The following is a 27,473-nucleotide window of genomic DNA, read 5'->3' on the forward strand; positions in this document are numbered from 1 at the left end:
GCTGTTTTCTTAGATGTCCCGTACCTTCAGAAAGTCCTCGGACCCCTTGACTTGTCCACATTTTATTGAGGCCTTGTGCTAAATTCATTTAATTTTTTTTCCCTCGTCAAGCAAATACTTGGTACCCCAGAATGACAACCCTAAAAACAACACTTTAGGAAGTTTTAGTAAATTAATTACAAGCAAGGAACTGGAGAAGACAGCACTCAATCCTGGGGCACTGAGTGGAGCAGAACTCCAAGCCCTTTGTCTGTTGAAGATGTCAGTTTACAGACGCACCAGTGTGATGCACCATTTGTTGAAATGACAAATGCAAAGCATTTCATTATTACAAATCTGATGGAATGACAAATACAATGCATATGTCTCTGTTGTATGCCATTTGGGATAGGATTCGAAAAGCAGTATAAATGTTTGTGATACACCATCTGTTGACAAGACAAATGCCATGCAAATGCCTCTTATTTGCCATTTGGTATGGGATTCATAAAAGCAGCCTTAATGTTTGTGATGCGCCATCAGTTGTAATGACAAATACAATGCATATATCTCTGTTATGTAGTATGCCACTCAGTATGAGATTCATAAAATCAGTGTAAATGTTTGTGATATGCCATCTGTTGAAAAGACAAATGCAAAATATTTTATTATTATAAATGCCTGTGCTGCGCCATCTGATAGAATGACAAATACAATGCATATGTCTCTGTTGTATTCCATTTGGTATAGGATTTGAAAACCAGTGTAAATGTTTGCGGTATGCCATCTGTTGAAAAGACAAATGCCATGCAAATACCTCTTTTATTTGCAATTTGGTATGGGATTCATAAAAGCAGCCTTAATGTTTGTGATACACTATTAGCTGTAATGACAAATGTAATGCATACTGTATATCTCTGTTATACAGTATGCCACTCAGTATGAGATTCATAAAATCAGTGTAAATGTTTGTGATATGCCATCTGTTGGAAAGAAAAATGCCATGCAAATGCTTCTTTTATTTGCCATTTGGTATGGGATTTGTAAAAGAAGTGTTAATGTTTGTGATGCACCATCAGTCGGAATGACAAAATGCAATGCATATGTCTCTATTATATAGTATGCCAATAGGTATGAGATTTGTAAAAGCAGTTCAAATGTTTGTGATATGGCATCACTTGGAATAATAAATACAGTAGATATAAATCTGTTATACGCGATTTGGTATGGGATTCATAAAAAGCAGTGCAATTGTTTGGGGTATGCCATTTGGTGGAAAGGCAAAGACCATGCAAATGCCTCTTTTATTGGCCATTTGATATGGGATTCGTAAAAGTAGTGTTAATGTCTGTGATGCGCCATCAGTTGGAATGACAAATGCAATGCATATGTCTCTGTTATATAGCATGCCAATTGGTATGAGATTTGTAAAAGCAGTGTAAATGTTTGTGATGCACCATTAGTCGGAATGACTAAAGTAATGCATATGCCTCTATTATATACCATTTGGTATGGATTTTGTAAAAGCAGTATAAACGTTTGATGCACCATCTGTTGGAATGACAAATACAATGCATATGTCTCTGTTACATGCCATTTGGTATGGGATTCTTTGAAGCAGTTTTAAAGTTTGTGATGTGCCATCTGTTGGAATGACTAATGAAATGCATATGCCTCTATTACTGTATATGCCTTTCGTTGTGGGATTTTTAAAGGCAGCATAAATATTTGTGATGCACCATTTGTTTGAATGACAAATGCAAAACATTTAATTATTACAAATGTTTGTGATGCGTCATCTGTTGAAATAAAAATGCAATGTAAATGTCTCTGTTATATGCCATTTTGTATGGGATTTGTAAAAGCAGTGTTAATATTTGTGACGCGCCATCTGTTGGAATGAGAAATTAGACTAGATGAATTTTACTACACCCATGGGGAATTTCAGAAATGCAGTGCATTTCATTACTAAAGATGTTTATGATACACCATGTTTTGGAATGGCAGGGATGTCAAAAGTGGACAACACACACACACAGACAGACAGACACACAGTCGCTTGTCCATTTATTAAGATGGACACACTAAAGTGACGCACTGAAGGTTATTCATCTTCACAGCTGCCTACTGTTCACAGTCTTGCGTTTCCAATGCTGCTGGAGTCGTGGCTGCTTACAACTCTCAAATGGGAAAAAAAATTAAGAGAATTCAAGGATGAGTAACATATATTTCAAAATACCAAACCCTATAAAAAGCATATTTGAGATATATTTAAATTTGAAAATGTGTGTGCTAGATTGATTGAAGACTATAAATAAATATTTCTGGGCATTTTCTTGATTGTGCCCTGTAATGAACTGGCATTGAGTGCGTTGTGGTAACTAAGTGGCGTCACCGCCACCCAAACCCATTAAATAATACCTGTTGCCACCATGAAGGCTCAGTCCATCTTCTTAACGTTGGGTTTAATAAATCGAATGGTGTATGGATGTTTGATGCATTTCTTTCTTTTTGGCTTTAGTATCCTCTGACTCCTGAGCTCCTCCGCCCCCCACGGCACTGCATGCTGCAAGGCACACATATGAAGTGAATAATCAGCCGGTAAGGGGTGCTACTAAAGTAACAGCTTCATTTTTGAAGTGGCAGGTTATCACCTATAAAAGTAGCAGGGGAGCAGCAGTAACTTAGCTTGATTTACAGCCCGGTTCTCAGTTCAATACACCTGCGGGAGGGCGAGATCTGTGTGCTAAAAATGAAGGAGGGAGAGAGAGAGAGAAGCACCAACAACAACAACATGTCCGCGCCTCCCAGACACCCATGTGTGAGCAGATGTGCTGGAGATGAGCAGACGTGTTATTATCCGCTGAGATCGCTACACCTACAAATTACCATTGAGAAAAAGCGCCTCATCTTCTATTGTTTCCGTGAAGGCAGCGTTGCCATCAGCAGGCTTTTTTGATTTCGATTTTAATTGGTTGGCTTCTTCTGGTCGACTGTGTACACATTTGATGCCCGTTGCTAAGTTTGCCATTTTTTTTTTTTTTTTATATTTTGGAGAAAAAAAATCATGAAACAATTTTAAAAAATGAATGTAGGGACGGCCCCTGAGATGGAGCATGCGCGATGGCGCTGATTACTGCTGCGCTATCAGACTAAATGACAAAATTCGGACATGAGTGTCAGTAGGCTTTGCGCTCTAGGAACCAAATTACCCGAACCATTCATTAACATTTCAGTAATTATTGACCGCTCTGATGCTGATCGTTCTGATCATAAAATAAGTCATTACGATTGCAATTGACGTGAAGAATTCATCATTCATTGCAGAATTAAGGTATTTGAGGGTTCCTCTTGAGCGCCTCTTTCTCTTGCACGATTTGGCTCAAAAACTAATCGGCACATCGTCCACTCATAACAGGCTTCAGTTTCGAGTTTGGTGTTTTTCCGTCCAGCCCTTTCAGCTGCAGACCATCCTGCAGAAACTGTGCCGCACAGACAGACCCCCATCATCGAGATGTATCAGGGGAGCACAAAACGTCGAGAGCCGTCGAACACCGGAGCTCCAATCTAAAGCTCTCGCTCCTCCCCCATAGACGATAGGTTAAAATTCAAAGGTTAAAAGCAAACCTTAGGCTTGTGGGGGTGTTTAAGTAAAGTAAAGAGGCAGCATGGTGGCGCAGAGGTTAGCACCACTCAGATCACAGCCTGCACCTGGTTATACTGCCACTGAGCAAATGATTTTGGGACACCTTCACAACCACTTATGCATGCAATGATCTCATCAGCCAATCAAGTGCCAGCAGCACACTGCACAAAGTCCTGCAGACTCAGGTCAGGAGTGTCAGTTAATGTTCACATCAAACAGCAGGAGGTTGGAAGATGAGATCTCAGTTGGTATGCTTGTTGCTGCCAGGTGGGAGGGTTTCAGTGTTTCTGTAACTGCTGATCTCCTGGGATCTTCATGGCCCAACAGTCTCCAGAGTTTACTCAGAAGGGTGTGACAAATGAAAAACGCCCAGTGAGTGGTGGTCCTGAGGTTCAGAAACACATCGATGATGAGAGGGGTCAAAGGAAAATGGCCACTATGGTTCAAACTGACAGAGAGGCTGAAGTCACGTTCATGTTGAAGCATGGGGGTGATGGTTCCATCGTCAAGTCCAGATTGTGTTAAAGCAATGAGGGAGTGAAGTCCCAATTACATTGAAGCAATAAGAGGTGGAGCTCCCCATGAAGTCCAGATAGTGCTGACTCTTGTAGTTTCTTATCATAAAGTCTATGAAATTGAGGCGTTTCTACAACTGCAAAAGCAAATGGGGGGGAGGGGGGGGGTAGGAGGGGGTATGAAGAGGACCTACTTATTACTAAAATGTTCTGGAAACTTCTGCTTACGCACCTTAGTGCTAGAATGATCTCTGTTTCAGTTTTTTATTGTTAACTAAGCCTACTTAGCCTACTTACTGCTGGAAAATTCTGGAAACTTCCACTTACTGCTTAATGTTCTGGAAACTTCCACTCATTATTAGAATGTTCTGAAAACTTCCACTCATTACTAGAATTATCTGAAAACTTCCACTTACTGCTTAATGTTCTGGAAGCTTCCACTCATTACTAGAATGTTCTGAAAACTTCCACTTACTGCTTAATGTTCTGGAAGCTTCCACTCATTACTAGAATGCTCTGGAAACTTCAACTTACTGCTTAATGTTCTGGAAACTTCCACTCATTATTAGAATGTTCTGAAAACTTCCACTCATTACTAGAATGTTCTGGAAACTTCCACTTACTGCTTAATGTTCTGTAAACTTCCACTCATTATTAGAATGTTCTGAAAACTTCCACTCATTACTAGAATGTTCTGGAAATGTCCGCTTACTGCTTAATGTTCTGGATATTTCCACTCATTACTAGAATGTTCTGAAAACTTCCACTCATTACTAGAATGTTCTGGAAACTTCCACTTACTGCTTAATGTTCTGTAAACTTCCACTCATTATTAGAATGTTCTGAAAACTTCCACTCATTACTAGAATGTTCTGGAAATGTCCGCTTACTGCTTAATGTTCTGGATATTTCCACTCATTACTAGAATGTTCTGAAAACTTCCACTCATTACTAGAATGTTCTGGAAACTTCCACTTACTGCTTAATGTTCTGTAAACTTCCACTCATTATTAGAATGTTCTGAAAACTTCCACTCATTACTAGAATGTTCTGGAAATGTCCACTTACTGCTTAATGTTCTGGATATTTCCACTCATTATTAGAATGTTCTGAAAACTTCCACTCATTACTAGAATGTTCTGGAAATGTCCACTTACTGCTTAATGTTCTGGATATTTCCACTCATTACTAGAATGTTCTGAAAACTTCCACTCATTACTAGAATGTTCTGGAAACTTCCACTTACTGCTTAATGTTCTGTAAACTTCCACTCATTATTAGAATGTTCTGAAAACTTCCACTCATTACTAGAATGTTCTGGAAACTTCCACTTACTGCTTAATGTTCTGTAAACTTCCACTCATTATTAGAATGTTCTGAAAACTTCCACTCATTACTAGAATGTTCTGGAAACTTCCACTTACTGCTTAATGTTCTGTAAACTTCCACTCATTATTAGAATGTTCTGAAAACTTCCACTCATTACTAGAATGTTCTGGAAATGTCCACTTACTGCTTAATGTTCTGGATATTTCCACTCATTACTAGAATGTTCTGAAAACTTCCACTCATTACTAGAATGTTCTGGAAACTTCCACTTACTGCTTAATGTTCTGTAAACTTCCACTCATTATTAGAATGTTCTGAAAACTTCCACTCATTACTAGAATGCTCTGGAAACTTCAACTTACTGCTTAATGTTCTGGAAACTTCCACTCATTATTAGAATGTTCTGAAAACTTCCACTCATTACTAGAATGTTCTGGAAACTTCCACTTACTGCTTAATGTTCTGTAAACTTCCACTCATTATTAGAATGTTCTGAAAACTTCCACTCATTACTAGAATGTTCTGGAAATGTCCGCTTACTGCTTAATGTTCTGGATATTTCCACTCATTACTAGAATGTTCTGAAAACTTCCATTTATTACTAGAATGATCTGGAAACTTCCACTTACTGCTTAATGTTCTGGAAATTTTCACTCATTACTAGAATATTCCAGGAACTCCACATTAGTACTAGAATGTATTTAAGTTTCACTGCACCAAAGAGCCTCTATGTGTAGTCACAATTGAAGGAGTGGATGTAGAGGTGGTCCACTCCCTCAAGTACTTGTTCTATCTATCTATCTATCTATCTATCTATCTATCTATCTATCTATCTATCTATCTATCTATCTATCTATCTTTCTTTCTTTCTTTCTTTCTTTCTTTCTTTCTTTCTTTCTTTCTTTCTTTCTTTCTTTCTTTCTTTCTTTCTTCAGGGCTCTGTTGATGTCGATCTGTTATGCCATCTACTGTATACCAGTAGCACTGGGTGTGAAGTAAGAGCGACCCTGGACGTGACTCCAGTCCTTTGCAGACCCCAAATGCACACCTTTTTATAATTTTATTGTGGTTGCTTGCAATCAAATGAGGTCATTCTTTCATTTCTATTAATTGCACTATTCATTGTATTTACAAACAAATGAATGAATAAATACGGGCGGCACGGTGGCGCAGTGGGTAGCGCTGCTGCCTCGCAGTTGGGAAATCTGGGGACCTGGGTTCGCTTCCCGGGTCCTCCCTGCGTGGAGTTTGCATGTTCTCCCCGTGTCTGCGTGGGTTTCCTCCGGGTGCTCCGGTTTCCTCCCACAGTCCAAAGACATGCAGGTTAGGTGGATTGGCGATTCTAAATTGGCCCTAGTGTGTGCTTGGTGTGTGGGTGTGTTTGTGTGTGTCCTGCGGTGGGTTGGCACCCTGCCCAGGATTGGTTCCCTGCCTTGTGCCCTGTGTTGGCTGGGATTGGCTCCAGCAGACCCCCGTGACCCTGTGTTCGGATTCAGCGGGTTGGAAGATGGATGGATGGATGAATGAATAAATCCCGTTATGCTTCTCCCTTAAGTTGCCCCTTGATTTCCAAACTGCAACTGACAGACAGCCGATTCTTTAAATGAGCCCGATGATCTCATACTTTGCCTTTGCCCCTGAACCTGTGCCCAGCCATACGATTCACATCCTGTACAGCACTTTGTGCCCCGCAGCCACTCCCAAGATTATTTCAGAAAACAATTCTGAGGGGATAAGCCTTAAATTGGGCAATTATTAGTGATCCCTAAATCTTTATCTCAGGCTTTATCACTTTGATAGAATTACCGTTGGCTCTTTCCCCATTGAGGCACAGAATGACCCATAAGCCATCCTTTGTGTGCCCGACGTCCTTTCAAATATGTCAGAATTTGTAACCAGACACGATAATTGTTGCAGGGCATATAAAGGAACAAAAGCACATCCCTGAAAAAGTCTGAAAGACATGCCGAGCTGTAAGGACCGCCATTGAAATACGCTTTTGCTGATTGCTTTGAGAAGGTGAGTGGCATCGTGCCCATATTGGCTATGGGGGCTTTGGCTTATATTAACAAATTAGTAATAATAATCATAATAACATTAACAGTAAGGGCGGCACGGTGGTGCAGTGGGTAGCGCTGCTGCCTCGCAGTAAGGAGACCTGGGTTCGCTTCCCGGGTCCTCCCTGCGTGGTGTTTGCATGTTCTCCCCGTGTCTGCGTGGGTTTCCTCCCACAGTCCAAAGACATGCAGGTTAGGTGCGTTGGCGATCCTAAATTGTCCCAAGTGTGAGCTTGGTGTGTGTGTGCCCTGCGGTGAGCTGGCACCCTGCCCAGGGTTTGTTTCCTGCCTTGTGCCCTGTGTTGGCTGGGATTGGCTCCAGCAGACTCCCGTGACCCTGTGTTAGGATATAGTGGGTTGGATGATGGATGGATGGATCTTCCAAAGGGTTTACAAAGTGAGTGGGGAGCATCTTCAGCCACCACCAATGTGTAGCACCCACCTGAACAACATGATGGCTGCCATTATTGCTCCAGTGCACTCACCACACCAGTTGTTAGGTGGTGAAGCAGTGTGAGTGACAGCTTAGCCAATCAGAGACAGGGGCAAGAATGACTAGGCTGTGGTGGGCAATTTATCCATGACATCAAGATACCCCCTGCTCTTTACAAAGGACGCCCAGGGGTCTTTAATGACCACAGAGAGTCAGGACATCAATTTTATGTTTCATCCGAAGGATGGCACCATTTTATCAGCAGAGTGTCCCCGTTACTGAACTGGGGGGCATTGGGATTCACATTCAGACCACCGGGTAAGTGCCACCTGCTGGCCTCACCAACACCTTTTCCAGCAGCAACCCAAGCTTTTTCCAGGTGATCTACCATCAAAGTCCTGTCTGGGCCTGAGCAGTCTTAGCGTCAGGTGGACGACCTGCTCCGAAGTTCAGGTGGTATGGCTGCTGGGAAAGCTTGGATGGCACTCTTTCTTCTAGGCTGTGTGGCTTTGTGGGTAAAGGAGACAAAGCTTTAAGAGCATCCTTAGCAACTCCAATACCAGTCGATGAATCACTAAGAGATTTGTTTCCCCTTGCCTGAATTTAAAGGATGAGGGTGGTCCCTTATGTTAAATAATAATGTTGTGTTTATGTGTTTGTTTTGTCTTGGTATTATTTTTGTCTTTTTCAAGTTTACTTAATTTTCCTTGTTGTTAGTAGACGGAGCCCTAGGGGCCGGGGCCACCCTGATGTCACCACTCCTCTGGCTATTTAAGTCAGCGGAGAAGGCTCAGGAGTTGGGAATCATTCTATTTATTATGGAGTTTATGTGAGCATCCTTTTCTGTTGGATTTTCTAGTTTTTGTGACTTTTATGCTCCCGGTTAAGAATTTAAATTTCTGGACTTTGTTTTATTTTTTGACTTTGTTCAACCATTGAGACCTTATTACATCAGAACATTATATCTCTATGAAAGCATGATATTATGATTTACATTTGTCTTATCCATCATTACAGACAAAGTGGGTGGCGTATTCCTAATTTTATTGCACTAATCCTCAAGAGCAGCATTTGGGAGTGGCCAAGTGGGGCAACCGCCTCAGGCCTAGCGCCCAAGGGGGCCCCGCTTTTGAGGTCCGCGTGTCCCGTTCGAGCAGATTTGTCCAGTTATATTCTCCAAGATAGATCAACCATGTCTCAAGACAGGTTTTGTGGTCTGGCGATCCTATCAATAGCAAAAAGACATGGCAGATCTCGATTAGACTTATGAAGATGTCATCGACGACTTTTCCAATCGGAAGGCAAGAAAAGCGGATTTTCGTCTCTGAACCTGGATTTCACGATGGTACTTCTACGTTAATATCACACTGCCTGTCGAAGCACTGAAACTCATATTTTAACTCACATGTCCGAATATTAATGCACAGAAACACGATAACCGGCTGACGTGACATCAACGTGAGTTATGACTATGACATCCTGACCATCGAGACTCCGAGTATACTTGTAATTTGGGTGCTTTTTGTAGAAGAGGCCCTGCTAATTATCACACCGAATAGCATTTTGCACTGTCGTGGTATTGTCACGAATTATGAATTGCACTTTTTTAATAGATTAAATTGTTATATTCTGATAAAGTCCGTGTATTATCTTGCAAAAAAATTAGCTGAATACCGTAAAGAGAAAATCCGGTGTATGTTAACATTATATTTATTAAATTTGCGCGCACGTTTATACAGTCCGCTGTGAATGAAACCTGGACACAGACAGACACTGAGACAGCCAGAAGTCCAAAATAATATATACAGGGCATCTAGAAAGTATTCACATCGCATCACTTTTTCCACATTTTGTTATGTTACAGCCTTATTCCAAAATGGATTCAATTCATTTTTTTCCTCAGAATTCTACACACAACACCCCATAATGACAACATGAAAAAAGTTTACTTGAGGTTTTTGCAAATTTATTAAAAATAAAAAAACTGAGAAATCCCATGTCCATAAGTATTCACAGCCTTTGCTCAATACTTTCTTGATGCACCTTTGGCAGCAATTCCAGCCTCAAGTCTTGTTGAATATGATGCCACAAGCTTGGCACACCTATCCTTGGCCAGTTTCACCCATTCCTCTTTGCAGCACCTCTCAAGCTCCATCAGGTTGGATGGGAAGCGTCGGTGCACAGCCATTTTAAGATCTATCCAGAGATGTTCAATCAGATTCAAGTCTGGGCTCTGGCTGGGCCACTCAAGGACATTCACAGAGTTGTCCTGAAGCCACTCCTTTGATATCTTGGCTGTGTGCTTAGGGTCGTTGTCCTGCTGAAAGATGAACCGTCGCCCCAGTCTGAGGTCAAGAGTGCTCTGGAGCAGGTTTTCATCCAGGATGTCTCTGTACATTGCTGCAGTCATCTTTCCCTTTATCCTGACTAGTCTCCCCTCCCTGCCGCTGAAAAACATCCCCACAGCATGATGCTGCCACCACCATGCTTCACTGTAGGGATGGTATTGGCCTGGTGATGAGCGGTGCCTGGTTTTCTCCAAACGTGACACCTGGCATTCACACCAAAGAGTTCAATCTTTGTCTTATCAGACCAGAGAATTTTCTTTCTCATGGTCTGAGAGTCCTTCTGGTGCCTTTTGGCAAACTCCAGGCGGGCTGCCATGTGCCTTTTACTAAGGAGTGGCTTCCGTCTGGCCACTCTACCATACAGGCCTGATTGGTGGATTGCTGCAGAGATGGTTGTCCTTCTGGAAGGTTCTCCTCTCTCCACAGAGGACCTCTGGAGCTCTGACAGAGTGACCATCAGGTTCTTGGTCACCTCCCTGACTAAGGCTCTTCTCCCCCTGATCACTCAGTTTAGATGGCCGGCCAGCTCTAGGAAGAGTCCTGGTGATTTCGAACTTCTTCCACTTACGGATGATGGAGGCCACTGTGCTCATTGGGACCTTCAAAGCAGCAGAAATTTTTCTGTAACCTTCCCCAGATTTGTGTCTCGAGACAATCCTGTCTCGGAGGTCTACAGACAATTCCTTTGACTTCATGCTTGGTTTGTGCTCTGACATGAACTGTCAACTGTGGGACCTTCTATAGACAGGTGTGTGCCTTTCCAAATCATGTCCAGTCAACTGAATTTACCACAGGTGGACTCCAATGAAGCTGCAGAAACATCTCAAGGATGATCAGAGGAAACAGGATGCACCTGAGCTCAATTGTGAGCTTCATGGCAAAGGCTGTGAATACTTATGTACATGCGCTTCCTCAATTTTTTATTTTTAATAAATTTGCAAAAACCTCAAGTAAACTTTTTTCCTGCTGTCATTATGGGGTGTTGTGTGTAGAATTCTGAGGAAAAAAATGAATTTAATTCATTTTGGAATAAGGTTGTAACATAACAAAATGTGGAAAAAGTGATGAGCTGTGAATACTTTCCGGATGCACTGTACACAAAAAAAATACTTTTTAAAATCCACGCTTATATTAAGTTAAAAAGTGTACTAAAAAGTAAAAAATAAGTCTCTCATACATTACATGTAAAATAAAATGCTAAGATTTTAAGAAGTGTTTGTCAATGTTGATTGACGAAAAGCGCCCACACTTTTACTTTATGAGTAATGTATGAGAGACTTATTTTTTACTTTTTAGTACACTTTTTAACTTAATATAAGCGTAGCTTTTAAAAAGTATTTATATATATATATATATATATATATATATATATATATATATATATATATATATATATATATATATATATATAATTTTCAACTTTTTAGTCTGGGTTTGTTTTTGTATAATTTTGTAATCAATATTTTAACACTTCCTTTCATATTTCTATCTGTTACTAGCGCCATCTATTGGTGAAATCTTGAACTATTCTTCATATGAAATAAATAAGTTTTTCTCATATGAAAATTTCATTTCTTAATTAACATGGATTAATCGATAAATTAGTGAAACTGATGATTGATTCATGTATTGTCATCGGAAGTGAGTAAGTGTGCAAAAGTGGGTAGTGGGTTAAATATCGATTACAAGATTTGTACCAGACAACAAACAGGTGAAGTTAAAATGAGCATGGTAATAATAATAATAAAACACACACACACGTTTATTTCCTCCTTTTCCTACAGCACCACACAATGCTCTAAACAGCTATAATTAGCTCACAATTCCTTCTTTTCTTCTCTTTTCCTTCTCCTCTGCCACCCTCACTCCTCCACTCGCAAGCTCCATCCTCTTCCTCCCGACTCCAGCTCCCTTTTATGTTGCACCCTGATGAACTTCCTGGTGCGGCGGAAGTGCTGCATGGGCATCCGGAAGCACTCCAGATGCATTTTGTTGCTCTTCCTGGTGTGGTGGAAGTGTTGCCATCCAGGGCTCTGGGATCATCCAGGCCACGGACACCAACCGGGTTGAGCTTCCAAGCACCCAAAGCATGGCGCTGATGTAATCCAGGGGGGCTGCCCTCTGGTGCCCCGGGGAAGATATTGCCGCTTCCCTTCTCCAGGTGTCCCGGTGGGGCATGGTCCCTGGTCATCTGCCACACCACACATACCGGTAACAGCATTTGACGTAACCGGCCCCGCGTAGGGTTGGTCAGCCCGAGGCCCCCGCACACCCCTAATACTTGTGATGTCCGTCCCAAGACGCTCTAATTGCAGACTACCGTTGGTTTCCTACTTGTACAATGGGAGCCATAGCCAGTCCACTAACCTTAAACCAGCATTGTGCATGTCAGTCCTCACACCATGAGGGGATAGAGTTCGGGTCACACTGTTGCCACACACTGGTCACTGTTGCCAAGCAGGGACCTTCTTGTTTGATGAAACCATTTGTGACGTTTTGAATGCTGTTCTTGGAATTCTTTCCGCATCTCAAACACGAGGAAACCCTCACCCATGTTCCTTTGTTCAGGCAATTCCCTTTTATTACCTGGAAAATAACCTGGAGTTGTTGAAGCCACTGAGCCATTTTACAGTAAAGAGATTTAAAGGAGCTTAATGGTCGGCAGCTGGGCTTGGAGGAGCATCCTCTTCATTGTTGGCATGTGGAGATGGAACAGTGAATGATGGGTGAAGAGTCAGTAAAGCTCAGCTGTGAAAATCACATTAAATGTGTGAAAAGAGCATCTCACACACACACACACACACACACACACACACACATACTGATAAGCCCCCTTCACAGCTCTGCCGTCTGGAATGTTCCTTTTTTGGGAATTGCAACCTGGATGTAGCAAAACAAAAATCTGCATAAACAAAAACAAAAAACAGAGAGGGGGCTCTTATCAACAAGGCCGCCAGGAGGGTCAAAACGGAAACACGAACCAGCGGCCCACCGTAAGGGTTATTAAAAGGCATGGGCGTAATATATGAATTCATGGGAAAAAAATAAAAATTTCTAGGACGAGGAAGTGTGGTGCCCTGTGCCCACCACATACCTGGCAACGGTTTGAACAATGGTAGTAAACCAGGAATCGTGACACCGACAAGACGGTACAAAAATTGCCCGCTCTCCACTCACCTCCTCGCCGTTACGTTTATTCCCGGAAAAAAAAGTACATTTTTTTTTTAATCAAGAAAAAATGTCATTTTGTGTAACAGAAACTCGTAAATGCCAAGACGTCAACGGTAAGTGCGTATGACAGGCGTCCACTGCTGTACTAACGTGTGACATTTGAATCAGTCTCAGTCGGCGTCACAATCGGGCCCGCTAGATGCGTGTTTCTTTGCGCAACTTTTGGAAATTTATTTTTCTGTTGCTTGCACGTGAGAGGGTAGAATGTCGGCGCCTGATCCACACAATCGGCGCGCCCCTCGTGTTACTGTAGGCTACCACAGCGCAAGGCTTAGTCACTTCATCGTTTCCCCAAACACAAACACCGACAGTAAATGCGTATTCAAAAATTTTAATTAGGTCAAGCCATATTTTTAAAAAAGTTTTGAACGGATCCTGTAAAGAAGAATTTTATATTTTCCAATTTCAAATTGCATAGAACATCAACATTCAGTACAATGTTAATTCACAACTCAGCACGACCCTATTATGGACATCACGCCACACTGTGTGGGTCGCAAGCTGCCACCGGCTAACTTCAAAAAGTATCATTTTTAGAATGGACAAAATTGCATGTTAGTTTTATATATCTCTCTATTATATAAAAAATCCTGCGACGAGAGGAGACTTTTTCGAAGATTTTATCAAGTCCCACGAGACTTTGGCCATGAGATTTTTTCAAGTCCCGCCCTCCTCTCAGCCCCGCCCACAGTAATCTCACCTCTCATTCGTGTGAATGCTTTTGTCAGATACACTTCCTGCTCTCTCAGCTCTTATAAATGTTAACGTTTTCCTCACTTTAAGTTCCCAATTAATGAAGACGTATTATGTCCAAATCTTATTGAAGAATTTCATCACAAAGGGTTATCAACAGAAAAAATGAGAACACAAGCAATCTTAGCACTGAGAAACGATGAAGTCAAATGCATTAACGCCAAAAATGTCGATCGGTTACACGGCAAATTGGTGAAATGCGTATCGATAGACTCTGCTGAAACAGTTGGTGGTGATGGTGCGGAAGATGAAAACATCAACTTACAATATCACGAAGAATATCTACAACTGTTAACACCGTCTGGTCTTCCTCTGCACGAATTACTGTAGAAAGAAGTATGTATCCAAGAAAGGTAATGTAGTCCATCTTCACTAATGACATTAGACACCAAAGGAGATCTTGATATGCCATTCGTATTAAAACATTTCCAGTTTTTCATTAGAATAGCTTTTGCAATGACAATTAACAAATCTCAGAGTCAAACATTCGAAAAAGTCTTTTTATTTATTAGAGAGAAAGAAACGAAATTCCCTCATGGGTGGTTATACGTTGCGTTATCACGATGAAAGTCCAAACACAGAATCAAAATTCAATGCGATGTTGATGAGAATTTAATTTAAAAAATTGTTTTTACTGAAGTTTTACAGTAAAAGTGTAAGTTTAAAAAGTATTTGCGTGTTAATTTCAAGGCCAAATAGAGCGAAATCGTATTACGCAATGAATAACTAACGCAGCATGAAACATAATTTTCATTCATTTTATTTTACGATTTTTTACTGTGGTTGATTACTCACTGGAATGTTAAACAGTTAGTTCTATTATCGTGGGTTAGAGAGGTCCTTTCATCAGATTGACTGGCCCAGCGCTATCCCAGCTGTGGAATGGCCAAATGGGGGAGGCAGCTTGATGGCTGAGGTCTCTAGGACTCTAAACAAATCCAAATCCTATTATGTGATATCATCTACTGTTAAATTCTGGTACGTACTTGTAAAATTTTTATTTTTATACTGCATTGAGGATTTGTTCTGTTTTGTGTATTGTATTGTATTGACCCCCTTCTTTTTGACACCCACTGCACGCCCAACCCACCTGGAAAGGGGTCTCTCTTTGAACTGCCTTTCCCAAGGTTTCTTCCATTTTTTTCCCTACAAGGGTTTTTTTGGGATTTTTTTCCTTGTCTTCTTAAAGAGTCAAGGCTGGGGGGCTGTCAAGAGGCAGAACCTGTTAAAGCCCATTGTGGCACTTCTTGTGTGATTTTGGGCTACTATACAAAAATAAATTGTATTGTATTGTATTATGCATATGTAACAATTCCCATGAAAATAACAGTCTGTTTAAATTGTACATCCGCATCACCCTACTCGAGCGGATGAACCACAAAGTGACTAATGCATAGTGCAGGCCCGGGGGTTGGTGATTGAAGCGAACAGGGGGTAGAGCCCCCTAGTTATTGGTAAAAAAAGAAAAGAAAAAGAGCTGGACTAGTATCAATAAATGCAAAAGAGTTTCGTGTTTTATAAGAATAAATACTTTAAAGCAGCAGTTCCCAAACTCGGTTCTGGGGGTTGCAGGTTTTTTGTTTCAACCAGATTCACAATAAGTGACAAACAATTGATCTCATTTAGTTAGCTGAGGTTTTATTTTTTCCTCTCTTCTCTTATTCTGCATTCTGAAAAGCACAACAGTATGATTTTTATATTATAAGACATTTAGAAATTTTTCTAATTTCATTGTGATAGACCTATCGTCTACAGGGGAGGAGTGAAAGCTTTTGATTTGTCAAAAAATTTAGATTCCCGGTTTTCTACGGATCTCAACGTTTTAGGGTCCCCTGATATCCAAAACATCGATATCTCAAGGATGGGTGTGTATCTGTCTGTGTGTGTGTGTCACAGTTCCTTGAGGATGGTGCAGACCTAAAACAGCTGGACGGAAAAACACCAAACTCGAAGCTATTATGAAATGGTGATGTGATGATTAGTTTTTGAGCCAAATTGTGCAAGAGAAAGAGACGCTGAGGAGGAACCCTCAAATACCGTAATTCGGCATCTCATCAATTTCTATCATAATGACCTATTCTATGATCAGAAAGATCAGCATCAGTCAGTCAGTCAGTCAGTCAGTCAGTCAGTCAGTCAGTCAGTCATTGTCTAACCTGCTATATCCTAATAGGGGGTCACGCGGGTCTGCTGGAGCCAATCCCAGCCAACACAGGGTGCAAGGCAGGAACAAACTCCCGGCAGGATGCCAGCCCACCTCAGGTTCAGCATCAGAGCGGTCAATAATTACTGGAATGTTAATGAATAGTTCGGGTTGATTCCAAGTGTGAGGTCAGTTCCAGATCTTTAGGGCTCTGATTCCAGCTTGTGGAGTTTGCACGTTCTCTCCCCCCAAGGTAGACCACTTCTCGACTCCATCCCAAAGATGTGCTGGCCAGGCGTGCCTCATGCTGTCATTGCATCACATGACACAATGGTAGCCCCCCTAAACCCCAGAATTAAATTGGGGGATTAGAAGGAGCTTTTCCTCTCAGGGTTTCTTCCACAAAGTTTCAGCTCAGCAACTAAAATGAAGTTCTAAAATTTTCATTCTGCCTTGTTTGTCGTGGGGCTCGTTGGTCGGACATCCATGAAGTGACGACGCAGACCCTCTTCGCTTTTTTTTTTTCTCTTTTCTTAAAGTGCCTGCCACTGTGTTTTGTTGCATTTCATTAAGCTGGTCAGGTTTACGAATGGCACTAAATTGGTTTATATGTTGTAAAGCACTAGCAGCTCTCACTTGAGATGTGAAAGATGGATTAGGGGTTTGGGGGGTGGTGGGGGAGTAGTGTCATTTAGCTCTCATTGTTCCTTTAATAGCTCCCACCCCTGCTAGCAAATATTAGCTAAATAAAACGGAGTTACTAAAAAGGAAAGAAGCCATAAAAGTCAAGTCTCTGGCCTCCAGTTCTGCAACTCGTAAAAAGATAAAACAGCCGGGAATGAATGAAGCAGCAGCCTTTGAAGGAAAACAGAGGCGCTGAGGCGTTAAGCGACACACATATCTCGTTGGCAGCGGAATTGCTGCCCGGCCACACCTGCGAGCAATTTACTGGTACAGCCGTCTACTCGCAAGTACCTGTTAGACCCAGAGCACAAACTAAGGTGGCTTTCATTATCTCACAGGCAGGCGGCACGCTGGCACAGTGGCTAAGGGCGTTGGCACAGGCCTGCTGGGGATGTCAGTGCATTGACAGCTTCTGCTGTGTAGATAGTGTAGTAGGAAAGATTGAAATGTAGATACATTTAAAATGACATTTTATGATAGATAGATAGATAGATAGATAGATAGATAGATAGATAGATAGATAGATAGATAGATAGATAGATAGATAGATAGATAGACAGCGTAGTAGACAAGATTCAAATGTTGATACATTAAAAAAGACATTTTATGATAGATAGATAGATAGATAGATAGATAGATAGATAGATAGATAGATAGATAGATAGATAGATAGATAGATAGATAGATAGATAGACAGCGTAGTAGACAAGATTCAAATGTTGATACATTAAAAAAGACATTTTATTATAGATAGATAGATAGATAGATAGATAGATAGATAGATAGATAGATAGATAGATAGATAGATAGATAGATAGATAGATAGATAGATAGATAGATAGACAAGATTCAAATGTTGATACATTAAAAAAGACATTTTATTATAGATAGATAGATAGATAGATAGATAGATAGATAGATAGATAGATAGATAGATAGATAGATAGATAGATAGATAGATAGATAGATAGATAGATATGAAAGGCACTATACGATAGATAGATAGATAGATAGATAGATAGATAGATAGATAGATAGATAGATAGATAGATAGATAGATAGATAGATAGATAGATAGATAGATAGATAGATAGATAGATAGATAGCCTAGGTGAGTCCAGCTAGTCATGTCTCACCCCAGCTGACTCCAGGTTGAAATCGCTACCAAAGGGTCTTGAGGAAGTGTTGAGGAACGTGTCTGAATAACTTTGGTAAACAGGATATTGCAGTTCTCTTGTTTTTTTTTTAAATTTTGAATACATTTTCAAAAAATTCTAAAATCTTGTTTTCACTTTGTCATTCTGGGGTATTGTGTGTTGCTTGAATAAGGAAAAAATGAATTGGAATGATTTTAACACAAGGCAATGTAACAAAAATGTGAAATAAGTGAAGGAGTCTGAAGACTTACTGAATGAACATATCTGGGGGCCTTACTTCAACTTCATAGTGGGTCGCTGTTTGTGTGGACTTCTGCAGGTTCACCTGTCTATGTGAGTTTTCTCCTTGCATTCCATTTTCCTTCTACACCGCAAACATCTGCATATTAGGCTAACTGGACAATCAATGGTTCCCGTCCTCAGCAGTTTCCCACCCAGGCTTGACTCCCTGATTTTGCCATAAGACACCATGTAGTAGCTACAGGCCATCCATCCATATTCTTTTCTTCTTATCCAGTCCAGGGTTGCAGGGCACCTGTATCTGTTATGGCAGAATCAGGCCCAGTACCTGCAATACACACACACCCATAACAATGGGGAGCAACTGAAACTCCATGCATTTGGAAAATGGGATAGAAAAACTGGAGCACCCAGCATCCAGCAATGGGGGGGGGGGGGGGGGGGGGGGGGGGGGGGGCAACAACCAGGCATGGGATTGATAACCAGACCTCCTAAGCCATGAGATAACAGTGCCAACCACTGAGCCACCATGCCACCCATATAATGGATTTCAAAGCAGTTAGTGGTTGAATCTTTTAAAAAAATAAGGAGTACTTACAACCCTTTGAAGATACCAACAATTGGAATAAAACGAAACAATCCAAAGAAAGGTATGGCATGTTCTTAATTTTACTGTAAGTGGTCCATTGAATACTGAGCCACAACAAGATACAACATTCTGCTTTATGACAGCTTGCTGCTCTCCTGACTTCTGTAAACCTCAACGAAGGCTCGTCTCAACCCCGAAGCAAAATGGCAAATTAAATTTCTGCATCGTTCAATTCAATTATCTCAAGCCGGATATTTGAACGAGAGACCTTCTGCTCTCAGATGGCCAGCTTAACTGGCTTCCCAGCAAAAGGAGTTCTGTCTGTTGTCCCCACCCCCCGCCGCCGGACCATCATGGTCACTAAACAACGAAAGTCCAGAACCCATTAAAATGACGGGGCATAGAAGGATGTACTGATAATACCCAAAAGATGAAGATTATAAAAACTTAAAAAAATAAAGAACGGCAGTGAAGGGGATTATTAGGACAATCTGAATCTTTAAAGCACCATTACGAGGGGCTACAATACATTAAAAATTCATCTGTAATTCAATGGCCGGAAAATTCTGAGACAACCACCATGCTAGGATAGATATGAAAGGCACTATACAGATAGATAGATAGATAGATAGATAGATAGATAGATAGATAGATAGATAGATAGATAGATAGATAGATAGATAGATAGATAGATAGATAGATAGATAGATAGATAATAGGCACTATATAATAGATAGATAGATAGATAGATAGATGTCCTCACAGGTGGCGCAGTGGTAGTGCTGCTGCTTTGCAGTAAGAAGACTGTGGGTTCGCTTCCCGGTTCCTCCCTGTGTGGATAGCGCTTTGAGTACTGAGAAAAGCGCTATATAAATGTAATGAATTATTATTTATTTATTATAGATAGATAGTGTACTAGGCAAGATTTAAAACTTCATTTTATTATAGATAGATATGAAAGGCACTACATGATTAGATAGATAGATATGAAAGGTGCTATATAATAGACAGATAGATGGATATGACAGGCACTATAGAATAGACTGATCGATAGTGTAGTAGGAAAGATTAAAATGTAGATAAATTAACAAATTGCCTTTACTCCTTTCCATACCCTCGCAAAAACTGCCAGATGGAGTGACCTCTACATGTTGTTTATTTTCATTATAATTTTGTGTTTTTGTTAAATATGATAAAGAAGAAAACTTGCACATGAATCTGTTAGTACCACCCCAGGCCAGCAGTCAATTAATAATACAGACTGTCTGCTATGGACACCAAGGGGTCTCATCTCCCTCCCCCCTTTAACCAGCACTGCTGCTAATGCCACCTAATATAGATTTGTCGTTAACTGTCACAACATTGAATTCTATGATTTCTTTGAACATTTTCTATCAAAAGCCGTGTATTTCACATTACATTTTGATATCCCAGCCACCGTTTGTTGGAACGCCTGTACAAATCACAACAAGGTCGAGTTTTTTTTTTTTTTTATTTTGTCCAAAAATCTGTTTCTTTTTTAGGCTCATAAAAAGAGTATGCTGTGTTCAGGAAATCGATTGATCAATCTTTCTTATGTATCCCGGTAAGTACTTTTTGAGGCGAGACCCTGCACATGACTTCACTTTAAATGGTAGTTATTAAGCATATTTGCAATATGATCATACTTGGCAGTTCTTGCATGGAAACGTTTTAGAAATTAATCTTAGGCACACATGTGGCTCTGATTAAATTGTGTTTTTACATGAACAGAAGTTTGCTTTTTCTCTCGACTTCCAGACCGGTAACCTAATCAAAAGCAAAACAGCGACAGTGTGAAATGATCGCTTAGAGATTGAAGGGAAATTGCAGCAGCGTCCGTGTATTCACACAGGCAGTGTACGGAGAGACCCTCGTGCACTTCAGTAGGCCAACAGAAACAAAGGAAGCTTCTCGTCTGGATCGAGGGGATATGTCAGAACCAAAGCTGGGACTGAAGTGAGACTGGTGGTTGTACGGGGCCTTCAGAAAGTCTTGCAGACCCCTCACATTTCGTTATGTTATGGCCTTATGCTAAAATCATTTCAATTCATTCCTTCACTCGTCAAGTGTCACTTGATACCCCCAGAATGACAAAGTGAAAACAGGACTTCAGATTTTTTTTCTTGCAAATTTAACTCATCTCTCATGTCACCTTCCCAGGGTGGGGGTCTCTAGGGGGGGTGTGTGCAAGCAGGTCCGTGCGGACTTCCCTGTCTCCAGTTACAGACTCCAGCTCTTCCTAGGGAATTCCCCGAAACCAGCCAAGAGAGATATGATCCCTCCAGGGTCCACCCAAAGTGACTCGGGGGGTTTTCTTTGCACATGCCTGGACCATCTCAAATGGCTCTTCTTGATGTGGAAGGAGCAGCGACTCTACTCTGAGACTCTCACCCTATCATGGAGCGTCCGCCCAGCCACCCTCATTACTTGACCACAGGTGAGGACAAGGAAAGTCGATCAACTGCTAAACCGTAAACCAAAAGCTCTGTCTTTTTCATTCTTTGCAAATTTTATTACAAGTAAAATACTGAAATATCACATCGACACAAGCATTCCGACTCTTAGTCTGTCAAAATTTGGCTCTGGTGCATCAAATTCTATTGCTTATCATTGAGATGTTTCTGCACGGGGTTTGGAGTCCTCCTGTGGTTGGTTCCATTGATCGCGCCGATTAGGAAAGTCACACAGCCCTGTTTATAGAGGGTCCCAGAGTTGAGCAAAATCCAAGCCATTGGGGGTCGAAAGAAGTACCTGCAGAGCTTAAAGACGGGATTGTAGGGAAAGCCTATGAGAAACATTGGACTCATTGAAGGTTCCCAAGAGCACAGGGGCCTCCATCATTTCTAAATGGGACAAGTCTGGAATGCATCCTAGGACTGGTCAAGTGGCCAAAGCCAACAACTGCGGTGGAAGAGCCACGGTAAGAGAGGTGACCAAGAACTTGATAGTCACTCTGGCTGAGCTCCAGAGAATTTGTGTTGAGATGGGAGAAACTTCCAGAAGGACATCCATTACTGCAACGCTTAATCGATCTGGGCTTTATGATAGGGTGTGCCAAAACAGGAGTCTCTCCTCATAAAAAGACACACGGAAGCCCTTCTTGGAGATTGCAATAAGTCACCAAAGGACTCTCTGGTTTGATTAAAGGACTGGAGGGAACCAGACACATCTTACCACCTGTGCACCACCACTCCAGCTGTGAAGTGTGACGGTGGTACTGGGGGACTCGTCAGGGTTTGAGAGAAAGCTCAAAGGAGCAAAGTGCAAAGACGTCCTTCATACAAATCAGTTCTAGCACACTCTGGACCTCAGACTAGACTAGAGGTTCATCTTCCAACAGGACAAAACAAAGACATCAGTGGAGTGTCTTAGGGGCAACTCTGGGAATGTCCTGGAGTTACATAGCAAGTGATGTGAAACCAATCAAACCTCTCTGGAGAGACCGGAAAGTAGCCGTCCTTCCAACCTGACAGAACTCAAGAGGATCTGCAGAGAAGAATGGCAGGAAATCCCCAAATCCACGAGTGTGAAGCTTGTCATGTCAAACCCAGAAAGATGCCAGGCTGGGATTACTGACAAAGGGGCTTCAACAAAGTCCTGAGCAAATGGTCTGAATACTTACATCAGTGGGGTGCATATCATCAGGTTTTTTTAAATACATTTATACAAATTCTAAAACTCCTGTTTTTGCTTTGTCATGTCTGGTTATTCTGCTTTGTCCGATGAGGAAAATATGAACTTAAATGATTTTAGGAGAAGGCTACAACGCAACAAAAACACGAAAAACACTGAAGAGATCTGAACACTTCCTGTCTAGTGTAGTAGGCAAGATTAAAACCATAGATAGATTAACAAGAAAGATGTTATATAGGATACATAGATAGATAGATAGATAGATAGATAGATAGATAGATAGATAGATAGATAGATAGATAGATAGATAGATAGATAGATAGATAGATAGATAGATAGACAGTGAAGTGTGTTAAAAGTTAAAAGGTCTGAATACTTTCAGAATCTATTAGAGCCTTGGGCGCCCAGGTGACCCTGAAATGCTTGAAGTCGGTTTGAAGTGATTGTGCTTTGTTCTTTTCCGTCTATACAATGAAAGGCGCTATACAGAATTCACACTGACATGCACTTCCTCTGTATGAATATCATTCTTCTTTTACAACCCCAATGTTAAATTCTAAAGCAAAGAATTACAGTGCTTATAATTTTGAAAAACAGGAAATGTATCATTTCCTACATTAATATCCTAATTACTTGCGAATGTGTAAAAAATAGAAAATTTGACTTTAATCCCAGAAGAAATTGCCTGTGGTTACCATGGAAATGTGTTTATAAGAATCTCACACTTGTTTAAGCTACCCGTGGCTGTTCTATTTATCCATAATGGGCACGATTACAGCTTAAATGGCTTCACCTTCATTCTGCGGCATGACGATCCTCCCTTATCATGAGGGGCTGTGCAAGTCTGATCAGCATCCTTGTGGCTGAGTGGGTAGCAGAATGGCCATCTGATAGCCCATGGGGTCTGGGTCAGTCCATTATCCAGGACACCAGCAGTTTGGATTGTGTGGCGTCGAATACACCAGTGAAGTTGCACAACCATCTACTGCTGTATTGTCTGCTTTATTTTAGCTTCCTGTCTTTTTTCCATGCAGCAATAACATAACATAACATAACATAACATAACATAACATAACATAACATAACATAACAAGACATGACATTCTCAGGTCCACTCAATTCAAGCAGCATTGTGTGGGTCTCAGGGTCCAATGATGTATATCCACAGCATTAAAATCCATGGGGAACAGGCAAACTCAACCTAGACAGAAAGCAGGGCATGGGACACCAACAAAAAAATGGTTCCATAAGGTTAGTCCTTGAGCCATCCTGTCACCCTCAGGTACCAAACATCTAATGAACTGCATTGATAAAAGTTCACCAAACAGTAAGGGAGTCAGTGCAGTTCCCCGTGAAATCATTGTGCTTCTCATGGCCATGTCTGGCACACAGCTGTGTTATAAGTTTCAAGTGGTACCATTTGGCTCAGGCATTTGGGTGGGGCAACCAAGAAGGAGGTATGAGAAACAAGGTGAGGGACTGAGGAGAAAGGAAGGACCCAATCCAGAAGAGACTGCTCAGTGGGGTTTGGTTGGAAAGCAGCATGTTGGTGTTGATTCCAAATAAAACGTAAAGCTGTATAAAAGCTGCCCGGAGCTTCAGAGTCATTTTTGAGAAGATATTACAAGCCACACAAACTGTGGTCTACCAGTTAGGCAGTCCATTATCCAGGACAGGGTGGGAGCATCGGCTTGAATTGACCAAAGCTTCTACCCCAGCCGTCTGTACTGTGTGGCGTTGAGTGGACCCGTGAAGTTACATGGGCATCTACTGCTGTGCTATGTGCCCACCTGTGTTTAATTTCACCGTCTTGTCTTCTTTTTCCAGGCAATAACAACATAATTTGACATGACATGATATGGCCCACTCAATCCAAACAGCCTTGACACCCCCTCAGTACCGGGCTCAGGGTCCAGTGATGCACATGCCCAACCACACAAGGCAAAATTAACCAGTGTATAAGGGAACATGGACGGAAAACTGGAGAACCCAGAGGAACATTCACAAAGAGAGAGCAGCAGAATATTTGACTCCATAAAGCTAATCCCTGAGCCACCATGCCACCCTGGGGTGCCAAACAAACTAATTAACTGTGTTGGTAAATTTTCACTTCAGGATTTGTTCACAATTTCTCCATCTCCCTCTTTCTTTCTCTATCTCTCTCTCGCTCGCCTTTTCCACTATTTCATTATTTAAGTGTATGTATGCCCTAATATTAAATGCCAACTTACTCTAATTTGCACTCATGCTGGATGGGATGGTTTGGAATAATCCACAAAAAGGAAAGTCCCGCTGTCCAAGGTGCCGATCCTGGCATCTGAAATGCGCACAAATCCAAGCGTGAAGTGGGCTGCCCGTTCTTTGCCGACAGCTTGAGGATGACAGTGATGAGCCTGACTACAAAGCCATGAACGATGGAGACATGGATGAGCGTGCACAGAGACTGTCTGAGAGGAGCATGACAGGAATGAGAATGCGGGTTAGCCCTCAGTGCACGCCGCTCGCTCGCGCAGGCCTTGGCTATTTTTAGCACAAAGGAGGTGCAGCAAACTTCAATGGCTGATCGTTTTTTCTTTTTCGTTTCTTTTTTGTTTTTTGCTTTACCAGTGGAAAATGCGGAACTCGTGGCACAAGATGTTTCGGGATAACAATGAGGCTTGGAAAGTGTCATAGAAATAATCATTAGGCGTTAGGTGTGACGCTGTACACGGGGAGCCCAGACATCAGGGTGTGGACGGAAGAGCCGTTTAACCTGCTAGTGGAGACGTACCCCCAGACACACCAACCCAGAAGATTTTTCATTTGAGGGTACTACCACGTTGAATCCAAGTGGCAGAGCAGAATAAAAGACCCCTTAATGATCTCTACCAAGCAGTCCGAAATAATTGATTGCATAAGTATTCAGCCCCCTTGGACGCTCTCACGCTTCCTTGTCATACAACACTGAGTCACAGGGCAATTCATTTTTGCATTTTGGACATCCTGAAGGTGACACTCGTCCCAGAGCCAGCCTTTAAATGAATTTAGGAGCACGTAGACATTGTCACCACACCACTAGAACATTAGGACAATTTTGACAGCCTGACAAATCTTGTTAGTCCCATTCCCCTCTAATTTTATTTCATCATTTCATATTGTGACCTGTAGGGGGTGTTGCAGCACCCCAAACTCCCCGACACAAGTCTCACATTCAAATAAAGGTTTTATTATTACACAAACAGCTTCTCCAAAGGCTGCACAAGCACAATTACGAGCAAATTTCTTCTTCCATCTCCTCCACTCCTCTTCTTCCTCTTCCTCTGACTCTCCAAATGAGGAGGAGTGGCTTTATGTCCTTCCGGTGCTATACACATTGCATCTGGGCAGCACTTCCAGGTCAGGTGGAACTTGAAGAAAATGAAGAAACCCCCTCCCCGCTGCCTCCCCCTGGCCCCTACCACAAGACCCAGCAGGGCTGCCCATTAGATCTCCAATTCCCATGCAGCCCTGTGGCAGACCCACCAGAAAACTGTTGCCACCTGTTGTATTTGGGAGACACATGGCCCAAGGTGGCGGTCATCTTCCACCCTTTCATTAGTTGGGGATGTCAGCCAACCCCCTGTCTTCTATGACAATTTGTACAGAGGACATTAGAACACCTTAGAGTGGAATATGACATCATTTTGACCCGGGTTTTGTCACAGGTAAGTTGAGATGAAAGGGGGCACTGTCACTAATGGTATCATCTCTTTCTTCATCCACAGTACCGAGAAGATACCCAGATATGACAGCAACTGAGCTCGCCCCTTGCGGTTGAAGTCTTCTAAAAATTTTTCATCTCTGGAGGGAGGTGTCTCCTTTGGACCTGAGCTTGACACAGGATGGAGCTCGTCCATGACGGACCAGGTCTACTGAGCCAACCCAGGACTACCAATGCAATAGCAGCCTTTATTTTGGGCTTCTTTGAGCCATCGTGTGCCTGTTTATTTTCTTACTTACTGGCATTCGATTAAACAGGGCCATCCAGCTTCCCTCCTAACTGTTCTTTGGACTATTCCAGAGTCTTCCTTTGCCCACTATATATATATTGTGGAAGTTCAGCCCCCTAACACAGACAGACAGACACCAGATGTTCAAAAATCACACACGTTTTAATAATCTTGTCTTTCTGATCTTTACAGCACCACACAATGCTTAAATCTGTCCACAACTACTCAGTCCCTTCTTTCTTTCTCTCTTTCCTCTATTCTTCTGCTGCCCTCACTCCTCCACTCTTAAGCTCCGTCCTCTTTTCATCCCAATGCCAGCTCGACTAATGGAGTGAGGCAGCCCCTTTGATATCACCCCGATGTGCTTCAGGTGCTTCGTGATGATCTGCCAGCAGCACTTCCTAGTGAGGTGGAAATGCTGCAATCCAGGGCACCACAATCCTCTGGGTGCCCCCTGGCAGTGGCCATGAGCCACAACTGGGTTGAGCTTTTAAGCTCTGATCCCATGGCCCCAGTACAGACCAGGGCAGCTGCACTCTCGTGGTCCCAGGGATGTATTGTCCCTCTCCTGGTCCTTCCAGGCATCCTGGCTGGGCAGAATCCAAAGCCGTCTACCACTATATATATATATATAAATTATATATATATATACATACTGTATATATTCAGTATATAGTGAAAGAAGTCCCTCGGACACACAAAAAGATTTGGGGCAGCCACCTATATCCCAACATAAACTAATGAGTC

The sequence above is a fragment of the Erpetoichthys calabaricus genome, chromosome 17, assembly GCF_900747795.2.
Source record: "Erpetoichthys calabaricus chromosome 17, fErpCal1.3, whole genome shotgun sequence".
In the NCBI taxonomy this organism is placed as follows: domain Eukaryota; kingdom Metazoa; phylum Chordata; class Cladistia; order Polypteriformes; family Polypteridae; genus Erpetoichthys; species Erpetoichthys calabaricus.